We start from the raw sequence: 13,061 nt of genomic DNA on the forward strand, positions 1-13,061 counted from the left end.
TTACAGCTGTAAGATTTATTCTTCGCAATAGCAACTACGACTTGAAAATCACTGTATATATACACATGAGGCATCAGATCATTCTTTTTTAAAGGGATATTAGACAACAGATCATCCTTTTTCAAAGGGATATTAGACAACAGATCATCCTTTTTCAAAGGAATATTAGACAACAGATCATCCTTTTTCAAAAGGATATCAGGCAACAGATCATCCTTGTACAAAGGGCTATGAGGCGATATTAGGCAACAGATCATCCTTGTACAAAAGGTTATGAGGCAACAGGTCATTCTTTTTAAAAGAGATATTCGCTAAGAAATTTCTTAGTCATTCAGCTTCAGTACCAGCTAATTCCAGAGCCACAAACTCTGATTCTATAGTTGATCTAGCAATGATCGTCTGCTTAGCTGATCTCCATGATACTGCACCTCTATCAAGCGTGAATACATAACTACTAGTGGATTTTGTCTCGTCTTTATCAGAGATCCAATTTGCATCACAATAACCTTCTAAAGTTGAAAGAAATTCACTATACAAGATACCATAATTCATGATTCCTTTCAAATATTTCATCAATTGTATTAAAGCAGACTAATGCCCATTATTGGGATTATGAGTATATCTACTCAGTCTACACACAACATAGGCTATATCAGGCCTAGTAAAATTCATTAAATGCATTAGACTCCCAATAATTTGTGCATACTTAGACTGAGCAATTGGGTCACCGTTATTCTTTTTTCAATTTAGAATTAGCATCATAATGAGTGGCTACAGGAGTTATCTCCCAACGTTCAAACTTCTTAAGAAGTCTTTCAACATAATGTTCTTGTGAAAACAGTATACCATCTTCACTCCTTATAACTTTAATTCCCAATATCATATTCACTTCACCCAGATCTTTCATATAAAAGTTAGTAGACAAAAATAATTTGGTACGTTCCACAATATTTAAACATGTATCAAATATAAGCATGTCATCAACATATAAACAGATTATCATATAATCATTGTCTACCACTTTTATATAAACACATTTATCCACCTCAACAGAAGAAAAATCGTCTTTTATTAAGACTTGATCAAATTTCTCATGCCACTGTTTAGGAGCTTGTTTAAGGCCATAAAGAGATTTAATTAATTTACAAACTTTATTTTTTTGTCCAGAAGTTACACATCCTTTAGGTTGAACCATATAAATTTCTTCTTCTAAATCGCCATTTAAGAAAGCTGTTTTCATATCCATTTGATGGATAAAAAACTTATGAATTGATGCTAAAGTAATTAATATTCGAATAGAAGCAATTCTTGTTACTGGTGCAAATGTATCAAAATAATCAATATTTTGCTTTTGAGAAAATCCTTTAGCTACTAATCAAGCTTTATATTTATCTAAAGATCCATCTGAATTAAGTTTCCTTTTGAAAATTCATTTACAATCAATCGATTTTGCACCAGGAGGTAAATCAGTTAAAAATTCATGTATTATTTTTCATAATTGAATCAAATTCAATTTTTATTGCTTCTTTCCAAAATTTAGCATAAAAAAAGGATATAATTTCAAAATAATTTGATGGTTCATTATCAACAAGAAAAGTTTGAAAATCATTTCCATAAGGAAAATATTCTTTTCTAGACCATGTACTCTCCAGTTCCTCAATATTAGAGGTAGATTCATTTTTTTTTTCAACAGGTACATGAGAGATTTTATCACATAGTGAAAAAAATATTCAAAGAATTCAGCATTCTTTGTCTCGATTATAGTATTACTATCAAGTACATCACATTTCAAGACAAGAAATCTATATGCAACACTATGTTCAGCATATCCAATAAGCATGCAATTAGCAGTTTTAGAATCTATTTTTCTTTTTTAAGGCTCAGGAAGAAGAACTTTAGCAACGCAATCCTACACTTTTAAATATTTCAAATTAGGTTTATAATCTTTCCATAATTCATAAGGAGTTTTGCCACTTCTTTTATGAGGAATTCTATTATGTAAATGACATGCAGATAAAATAGCTTCACCCCACAAATTATTAGGTGCATTAGAGCTAATTAACATAAAATTCATCATTTCTTTCAGTGTCATAGTTTTTCTTTCAGCAACACCATTAGACTCAGGAGAATAAGACGGAGTTACTTCATGAATAATACCCTTTTTTTTCACAAAAATCATTCAAAAATACATATTTTTTATATATTTAATTTAACATGTCCTAATCTAGCATGCCACAAAGAAATAGACTCAATCATATAAGCAGAAGATGATGCATTATCATTAATAATATCAAGTATATAAAGTTCATAATTACAACGTCCATTTTTAATAAGAATATCATATTTAGTTAATATGGCCTCATTATTTTCAAATATAACCTTTATTCCAACTTTTCCTAATAATGCCACAAATCAAATTAATTCTGATATTAGAAACATTTCTTTCACATATTCTCTTGCATTGAGATGCATTTTGTATGAAGATTCTATTATTAACATTAGGCATACAACCAAATTTATTTTCATACCTATATTCTCCAGTACTTACGATACCATAATCTTCTAACAAACTGATTGGAATGAAAGCAGGCAGAACAACACCAACATCAGTATTATCAGCGGTCTTAGGATCAAAATTATATGCCATAGTTTCTTAGATTGTTGGGGAATAACGAAAAAATAATAATAACAACAATGAAAAAATAATAATAACAACAATATTATTTAACTATTAACAAAATATTATATTAATAATATTAACAATACAATAACATAACAGTATATAATATTATTACTACCTCAATGATAATATTGTAATCAATATGACAACTATAACAGTAATCTAACTGCTTCTTAACTAGTTAATATATTAATTATACTTAAGTCATGCTAGGCACTATCCTACGAAACTATTTCAGCAGTATAAAATGTTTCTACAGAATTAAACAAGCATTTCTCTAATTAATTAAAGGATATTTAGAGTTAAATAAATCTTCTCTAATTAAACAGAAAATACAAGAATCAATAAAATTATTAATACAAATACCAATAAATTAAATATTAAAGCAGAAAACTCAATAAGATGATATTGAATTGGTACTTAAAGAAAAAGAGTAAAAGAAAAAGGTTGACAATATGTGCTGTTGGTTAATCTTCTTTTTTGCAAAATGAAAAACATGTAATTCATAGCACTTGTGGACAACAACATTGAGGCGGCAACTTTTCTATTTTTCTTTTTATTTTTTTTTCTTTCTCTCCAAGTAAATAATACGGCTCTAATTTTTTTCTTTTCATTTTTTTTTTCTTTCCCACTAACTAAGGGTGTGTTTGGTATGATGAAAAATATTTTTTATGAAAATGTTTTTTTAGAAAATGTTTTCTTAAAAAATAAGTTAATTTTTTTACTTATTTTGTCATGTTTAGTTAGTGAGTAGAAAATATTTTATGGTGTTTGGTTGGTGAGTGGAGACTATTTTTTAGAAAAATATTTTCTAGTATTTGATTATTGAGTGAATTTTTTTTTTTTAGAAAATATTATTAATTGTTAACTAGTATATCAGTGCCTCTAGCAACTCAACAATTTGTAAGAACCAATTTAAGCATAACAAATAATATCAATATCGAATATCAAAACATTACAATCAATAAATTTAAGCAACTATTAATTAGCAAATATAGAAGACACTTTTTAATATTTTGTCAGAACAATCTCAAGATACTACAATCAATAGAAATATAACGAAACGACAAGCTTATTCAACCTCGTGAAACAAGTTATATCGATGACAAAATGAAATATGCAATTAGCAAAAGTAACATAAGTAAGTTTCCTCTATGCATATGAAAATAACAATACATTCAACGAACATTAGAAATGGAAAACATTTGAACTTCACTATTTTTTATTTCAAGCAGTGAAAAATTGAAGCAAAACACAATGAAAAATATTTTTGAGTAATGTAAATTTTTAAAAAATGTGAATTTTTTAAGTCATGTGAATATGAGTATTGTTGGGGTAGGAAAGAGAGGGTGAGGATAGGTCATAAGTCATGTTTGTCATTTTCTAGAAAATGACTTCCCTTGGCCCATGTGGAAGTTATTTTTCCTTAAATTAAGAAAACTGAGTTGTTGTGAAAAATATTTTCCAAACATTTTATTGCAACCAAAAAAGAAAAAAATAAGAAAACATTTTCCAACATACCAAACACACCCTAAATTCTTTTGAAATAAAATATTTCACTTACACTTGCATCTCTAATTATAAGACTGCATAGATGAACATCAAAGGATGTCATAAACACAATATTAACCAGGTAGAGGCGTCGATATTACTACACATAATGATATTATAAAGAGTAATGAATAGATTGCATTTAAATGGCATTCGCATAATATAGTGCATTTAATAACATATTAATTTATTAATTAAAAAATATTTTGTGAAAAATAGTATTTTTCATATCAAACACACCCTAAGGTTCAGCCTTTTGTGATTCTTAGGTAAAATGATAGGAGAAAATTTTAAATATGCATCAATAATTTTAGTACTTGCCAAAAGTTAATAGTTTTAGTCTTCGATGAAATATTTTCCGAACTTCATTGTTATGTTTGGCGGGAATAGTTTAAGGATTTAACCATAAACAGAAGACTTGATCAAACTAAAAAATATACAAGTGGCCTAAAGCATGCAGGAGGATGTTGTCCTGCCAACTTAGGCTATAAGGGCAATATTGTCATTTCGCATCACAATAATTTCAGCCGTCACAAAACCCTCAATAGGCCACTATTGCCATTTCAACAACAAATCTCAACTAGCGCTATAATTCCCTTTCAGAGCCCACATAGAAAGTGATGATGATGATGGTAACGACAGAGAAGAAGCAAGTGGTAGATCTAAAATTCTATATCCTTCTAACTGCCAAAAGTTTCAATTTTGAGTCTCAAATCAGAAATCAGGGCAAAGAAGACAACACATCTGTCATGACTGCAACAGTACCAGCAACAACAATAACATATCTCCAACCTTTGAATTTGTTGCCCAATACACTATTTCACAACACATTTTAGTGCATGTCAAATTCTTCCTTCCGCATTTGCAATTGATTTTTTGAAGATTCTACTAACTAAGCAACGATTCAAGAAAGGCATGAACAAGTGCACCTTGACTAACTTTTAGATCCCATTCTTTGGTTTCCTTTTTGATAAGTAGGATGTTGGTGAAGCAAGCTGATGGGATAAAGAGAACAGTTGGACCTCTGGAAGTTAGATCTACGTTTGTTTGATGATAATAAAGGTGAAGAAACTGTTATTTACTAGATTGGTTTGCCCCATTTGTTTATCTTTTTTTTATAAATTATAGAGTTAAAAATTAAGAATTCACTTAGGACATAAAAATTTAAAGTATATTTACTTTATTTGATATTGTTAAAATTAAAAATAGAGTTGGAGTTGTGTTTGACCATATATTTTGAAATTGGATATTTTTGAAGTTAAAAAATATAAAAAGTAGAAATAGATTTTAAAAAAAATTTAAAGTTTTATGAAAATTGAATTATTTTGTGAAAAAATAAAATTTTATTTTTTTAAAAATAAATTAAAAATAAAAAAAGTGAATTTAAAAATAATGAAAAAACTCCTTGAGGAGTTTTTCAAATATTATGAGCACATTTTTAAAAATATTTATGAGCAAACAAGTATTTTGAAATAAAATAAAAACGTATTTTAAAAAATTATGAATAATATCCATGATCAAATATCTACTACGTAAACATTATTATAAATCACAATAACTAACAACATAAAATATTTAAAATATATATAAAAAGTATTATAAATCACAGTAATTAACAAAATAAAATATTTACTTCTACATGAAAAAATTAACTGACTTTTGAAATGACAAATTCTATCAATGCCGCATAAATTAAAACATATCATAAATCACAATAATTAACATTTACAAAAAATTAATAAACAACTTTATATAAATTTTAATAATTACCAACTACAAAAAAATATTTAGCAACTTAAAATAATTAAAATCATGCAACTTAACTCCTCAAACGGAAATCAACTTCATATAAAATAAAATAAAAAGTAAACTATATTGGGCCGTGCTTCCTTGTCTTATAATGACGAAAAAATTCACTTTACATGATAAATCGAGTGAAATGCATGCATATTACATGTCGAATCATGCACGATTTGTCATTAAGATGTGTGTTTACTTATTCAATTTTATGTTAGTTTTAATATGCATTTGTGCACACTCAAATTTAAAAGACAAAAATGTAAGTTGAGATCAATTAAAAACACATTTGTATGTTATGCCTATAATATAAAGTCATATTCAAACGATGAAAAAACAAACAAGCTATTCACAGGTCATATTCATCAAAATAATATGGTACAATATAATGACATATGTTATTTGAGCCAAGAGTCTTTCGATAATAATTGTTTTATTCTCCTGATAAGGTTAAAGTGTACATACCTTTTATGGTAGACTTTATATGGTATTGTTATAATCAATATATATATATAAAAGAGAGTATTAGTCCATCCTATGTGGCATGCCTAAGAATCAAAAAAACTATTTATCTTTTTTGTGGGATTTTTGAATTTTTTTCTTTATTTTTCATTTATCAATGGATTTGTTTAATAATCAAAATAAATGGATCAATTACTACTCCTATATTTACTTATATCCTTTAATATAAAAATTTAATATTTTTTATTTTCATTACTCTCATGACCTTTGATGATCCTAACTCCTTTGATGATATCATTTCATATTCCATGTTGTTATCCTATAAATAGAAGCATTATAAGTCTTCTTCCCCCATAAACAAAATTAAGAATATTTCATTCACTATATATTTTTTGAACTTACATATATTCTTTTAAAAAAAATCATTTGTGTACCTTCTAAAATATCCTCCTTATTCTTTTTTTTTTGGGTATGTTGTTTTTTCTTCTTCTTCATGTATTATTCTTTTGGTTTGCTTTACACTAAATTTGTTATTAGTATTATCCTATATTATTTGTAACTTCTAAGTAAGAACATGCATGATTTAAATATTTTCTTATAATTCTTATTCATGATATATTCATTTTTGTGCTGTATTATTTTTTATAGGGATAAGAAGAAGATAGTGAACGAATAAAATGAAGATGAAATGATGATTATGTGAAGATTTGAGGAGTAGGACATAAGAATCACTTGACATGAATGTCCTTTGCAGAATTATATATGCACACACACACACACACACACACACACATATATATATATATATATATATATATATATATATATTTATTTTCTCTAAATAGTTTAAATTACAACACACAATTTGTTCACTTTGTTTGTCGTTATACTAAAAATAGATATAAAGGAGAAACATAGATAAAATGATGTAACACCTTTTTATTTGACATTTTTTCTCATTTCTTACAATTAATGTATTTTACAAAATCATGTCCTTAATTCATACATTCAATTACGTAAATTTTAATCTTAAATATTAGTAATATCCATAACTCCCAAGCCTTTCATATTCATAACCCTTAATTAGTTAATGTACAAGAAGACAATTTATCTTTTTCTCTTTTTATTTTTTATTTTTAATTGTTTTTATCTTTCTCTATAATTTATGTGATTGATTTGTGTTAAATTAAGGAGTGACTTCTAAACTTTTTATACATGACACATAAATGATATATTTTTTTTCATAAAAAGAGAATAAAAATAACTGTGTTTCTTAAACAAAGAGAAGCGTTACATTCTTTATATATATATATATATAGATATATAATTCTACAAAGGACATATATGAGAGTAATATATACGTACATAAATATATATACATACATACATATATATATATATATATATATATATATAAAATTATTTTATCTAAATAGTTTAAATTATATATAATTATTTTATCTAAATAGTTTAAATTAATACACATAATTTGTTCACTTTATTTGTCGTTATACTAAAAATAGATGATATAAAGGAGAAACACAAATAAAATGATGTAACACCTTTTTTTGACATTTTTTCTCATTCCTTTCAATTAGTTTATTTTACAAAATCATGTCCTTAATTCATACATTCAATTATATAAATTCTAATCTTAAACATTAGTAATGTCCATAACTCTCAAGCCTTTAATATTCATAACCCTCAATTAGTTAATGTTTAAGAAGACAATTTATCTTTTTCTCTTTTTATTTTTAATTATTTTTATATTTCTCTATAATTTATGTGATTGATTTGTATTAAATTAAATTTATAGATAATAATAATAACGAAGAAATATAGAGAAGGTGATGTAGCACTTCTCTAGAACCCCTATTTTTATTTATTCCCTTTCTCATTTTTTGACAATTTCTTCTTCATTTATCTATTTATTTTATTTTTCATAATTCAAAAATTAATTATTCAATTCATCAATTTTTTACCTCCCACTATGATTACCTTCTTTATTAGAGATTTTAAAATGTATTCATGTATTCGAACACCTTCAATCTTTAATCTTAATTAATTTTATTAATGTGTAGTAATAGTGTGCTAAAAATGGGAGATAAAAAGATAAATTAATCTCTCTCTCTCTCTCTCTCTCTCTATATATATATATATATATATATATCTCACACTACCAAATTATGCATACATGAATCAATCATTTTAGTTGTTGTAGTTGTGCGTAGGAAATGTTCCAACTTGAGTTCTAAGTATTCTTTTTATTTGAATAGTAGCAAATTATCTTATGAGATTCATGTATTGGTGAATATTTTGTCTTGATTAAACTTACTTATATGTGCTCTATTCTTAGTAAATTCAAATGAATTTATTTCTCTAGAGGCTAAAATTTCTCATCTTTTTGATTGAAAAGTTCATATTGTTTTATTTCATAACTTTTTGTTGCTAAATATTTGATAAATTTTGATGACTCATGCTATGCCATTTGTATCAAGAAGCTCGGTACATACGATAAATCTACTTCAATATTAAATATATTTTTTTAAAGGTAATTTTATATGCTCGAGCAATTTCTTTTATGATGTATAGTATTTTTAGATTAACTTTGTTCAAGAATATTTTATGTTTTAGTTATTCCACTACTTTGTTAAAATGATCATTATGTCATTCTTTTCATGTGTATTCAAAAATAAGAAATTTTGCCAATATGCAAGAATTTGTAGCAATTAAGTGAGCCTTTGATTGTCCCTACATCTCAAAGAAAGTTAAATAATTTGTTCTTTCATCTTTTTTTTTTTGCCATTCTATTTTCTTCTTTGATTTTTAATTAGTGTTTGAACTTATTTATGTGATTAAGTGAAAAGTTAATCCTAATTCATCTAATTATGCAAAAAATAGATTTTAAGTTTTTTGTAGTGCCATAACAATTACGTGGGGAAAGAAGAAAAATAGGAGAAATTGAAAAAAAAAAAGCTGTAACGACGAAAAGAAAAAATTGAAAAGACAACCTATATAGGAATGAGAGAATAGAGAAATAAAGAAGAAATGCAAAATTATAACTTACAAGATGAAACTTTTTTAGTTTGATTATGTCAATAAAGAGATTTTGGCATAACTCAATAATATCTATACATATTTTCTGCATCTGGCTCTTGGTTGACTTGTATGTGTTGTATGTAATCTGCTACAACTACATTCTTCCATATGTCTATTACAACATTCCATGTCTGGGGGGTCATAAGCCACTATATTACCACCTTTTTGTAATCTCATGGGTTCTTCTATTGACATTCTTCTTCCTCTAGGTTTTACGTCCCATTCTATTTATTCTTCAGGGTTTATTCTAAATACTCTATGCCTTGATAAATTTCCTGTTGTTATATCCACCTTTTGCATACCAGTCGTCCTTTAGAAAGGGCTTGAAGTACTTGCCGCACTTCAATAAATTCTTTTATACTTTTCATCTCATCTATACTGTAACTCGTTTCTAAGTCTTTTTTCTTTTCTTTCTTTTTTAAGTGCGTAACCATAATTATCGGTTCTTAATTCACATTTGACAAAATGTTCTTTAGTTTCGGTGAGATTGAGGTTTCCCATTTTACAGCCTATACATTTGAACGTTCTATTGTTATTTATTTCGTATAGGGCTTCTGCTTTTATATATATATATATATATATAATGCAAAACTATAACTTACAAGATGAAACTTTTTTTGTTTGATTATGTCAATAAAGAGATTTTGGCTTAACTAAGTAATACAATTTGAAATTCCTTCTATTATTTTCTTTCTCTCTTTTTTTTTTTTTTTTTTTGACATTTGGCATCCATTTTATCTTTTTATCTTAATTTTATTAGACAAAAAAGTTACTTAACTACAATTTAATAAATTTTTTGATGCCGTTGCTGGGGATCAAATAGAATTAGTAAATTGCTTTTATTTTTGGTTTTTGATAATAAGTTTGTGTTAACAACTTGATCTTAGCGGCTGAATTTTGCAGGTTTAGCTGAACATTGGACTGGCTAGGGATAAAGAGTTAGTAGAGCCCTTTGCAGAACTAGAAGTAATTTTTCATCATAGACGAAGATCTCAATTGTACATTCAATAGGGACAGATGGCGAAAATACGCGATCCTATAGTTGCTGATCCAAATGTTGGAAATATTCCAGATCCTGTTGCTCCAGTTGTTCCTGTTCAACTAGTTGTAAGACCGGTTTGTGAGGTGGCAATCCCACTTACGCACCTCATGACTAACAGTATTCTCAAGCCTGAACTAGAAGGTTGGTGGGAATTGAAATAAAATATGGTGCAATTGTTGAGATCTGCGGGAGAATTTCAGGGACTGTTATATGAGGATCCACAACAGCACGTACAAACCTTTTTGGAGATAAGTGATACATATATTTCTGAAGATGTGAATGTTGATTATGTCAGATTGATACTCTTTCCCTTTTCTCTACTGGGGGAAGCAAAGAGATGGCTACTTATTGAACCACATCATTTCATCACTACATGGGAAGATTGTGCTCGAAGGTTTCTCATTCGATTTTTTCTATCTCAGAAAACTACACGATTGAGGAGTGAGATATTGAGTTTTAGACAGAAAGATGGAGAAAATCTCTACCAAGCTTGGGAGAGATTCAAGGGCATGCTCAAAAATTATCCTCATCACCATCAATCGAATGATGTTTTGGTGCATACATTTATAGAAGGCCTTGAGTCTAATACAAAGATTTTCTTGGATTCAGCAGCAGAGGGTCAAGCTTTAGAGAAAACATATGAAGAATTGTATACCTTGCTGAATAGAATTGCACAAGGGAATCCTGATTGGCATGCAGGCTTAAGGAATGCTCCGAAGAAGGTTGCAGGGGTTTTGAAGGTTGATCAGTTCACTGTATTAAAAGCACAGATTGTAGCAATGTAGAACCATATGACTATTAAGCTTAACAACTTAATATTGGGTACAACACAACCAGAAGCTACAACAAATACAGTTCAACAGACATATTCATGGTGTGAAGTTTACGAAAGTGGTGAGCATAAAGCAGATACATGTTCTGTTAATCCAAATTCAGTCAACTACGTGGGGAATGTAAATCATCAGGGTCAAAAGAATTTTAGCAGTAAGTATAATCCAAATTGAAGGAACCACCTAAATTTCTTATGGGGTGGAAATCAGGCACACAATATAAATCAGTATAAGAGACTAGTGCAACCAAATCCACAGCCAGTTCAGAATAATCAGGCGATTGCTTTGAATAGTAATATAGAGGAGATGCTTAAGCATTTTATGGCTCAACAAGCACAGTTTGAAGCTTGAAGGCTCAACAAGCGCAATTTGCAGCCGAGTTGAAGAGTCAACAATTACTCACAAGAGTTCGATCAAATCATAGGATCGCAGAATACAAGTCCATAAAGAGCATTGCCTAGTGACACTGAGGCTAATCCTAAATAGGTGAATGTAGTTACAACAAGGAGTGGGCTACAAACTAAGGAGATGGTTCAGGAGCAAAATAATCTCGTGGTCACTGAGGACAGTTTGCAAGAGAATAAATAAGTGGAAGTAAAAGAAAAAGAGGGTAGTGAGAAAATTCGTGTAGAGAAGAATACTATTCCCTTACCCTTTTCTCAAAGGGCAAGGAAGCATCAAGAGGAAGCCAGTTTTAAGAAGTTTCTAGATCTTTTGAAACAAGTCCAAGTAAACCTTCTTCTAGTTGAAATTCTACAGAGTGTGCCAAAATATACTAAATACTTAAAGGATATTATTGTCAATAAGAATTGGTTGACTGAATATGCTACAGTTTCACTTACTCAAGAGTGCACGTCTAAAATTCAAAATAAACTACCCACGAAATTGAAGGATTCGGGGAGTTTCACATTACATATTACCCTTGGTCAAACTATTTGTGCACGTGGATTATGTGACTTGGGGGCTAGCATAAATCTCATGCCCACGTCATGGTACTGAAAGATGGGTCTTGGAAGCCCCAAACCCACGATTATTGTGTTGTAGTTAGAAGATAGGTCACTTGCTAGACCAGATGGTATTATTGAAGATGTACTGGTGCAAGTGAGATCTTTAATCTTTCCTGTGAATTTTGTGATTCTTGACTTTGAGACAGATTCAGTTATTCCATTTATTTTGGGATGACCTTTTTTAGAAACTGGCAGTCACTCATTGATGTGGCAACTGGAAAGATGACAATGTGAGTGCACGATAAAGTAGAGGTTTTTGATGTGTGCAGAGCATTGAAATTGCCAGCTATATACGAGGAGTTGTCCTCAATATCGATTATTGATCTTACTTTGGATTGGCAGTTTATTTTGTCTGATGATCCATTAGAGCAAGCTTTGATGGGTTATGATCTGCATGGGGATTCAAAAGCATTGGAATTGGTCTAGGTTATGAATTTGGTTGTAATTGAGACAAATAAAGTGATGATCGAGCCTTTGAATAGACTAATTGGTCCACCACCCAGTCCTTCAGTTGAAGAAGATCCTAACTTGGAGCTTAAGGTTATTCCTCCTCACTTATAATATGTTTTTCTTTGTGATAAAGATACCTTGCC

General features: G+C 28.7%; 1 non-coding gene across 1 annotated transcript; it reads right to left on the reverse strand.

Annotated features, from left to right (window-relative positions):
- Positions 1-11,062: 11,062 nt before the first annotated feature.
- Positions 11,063-11,169, reverse strand: LOC124896351. Its single transcript, XR_007052710.1, has one exon. It is a non-coding gene; the product is annotated as a small nucleolar RNA R71 (small nucleolar RNA).
- Positions 11,170-13,061: the final 1,892 nt, after the last annotated feature.

This window comes from Capsicum annuum, chromosome 2 (assembly GCF_002878395.1).
Source record: "Capsicum annuum cultivar UCD-10X-F1 chromosome 2, UCD10Xv1.1, whole genome shotgun sequence".
Taxonomy (NCBI): Eukaryota; Viridiplantae; Streptophyta; class Magnoliopsida; order Solanales; family Solanaceae; genus Capsicum; species Capsicum annuum.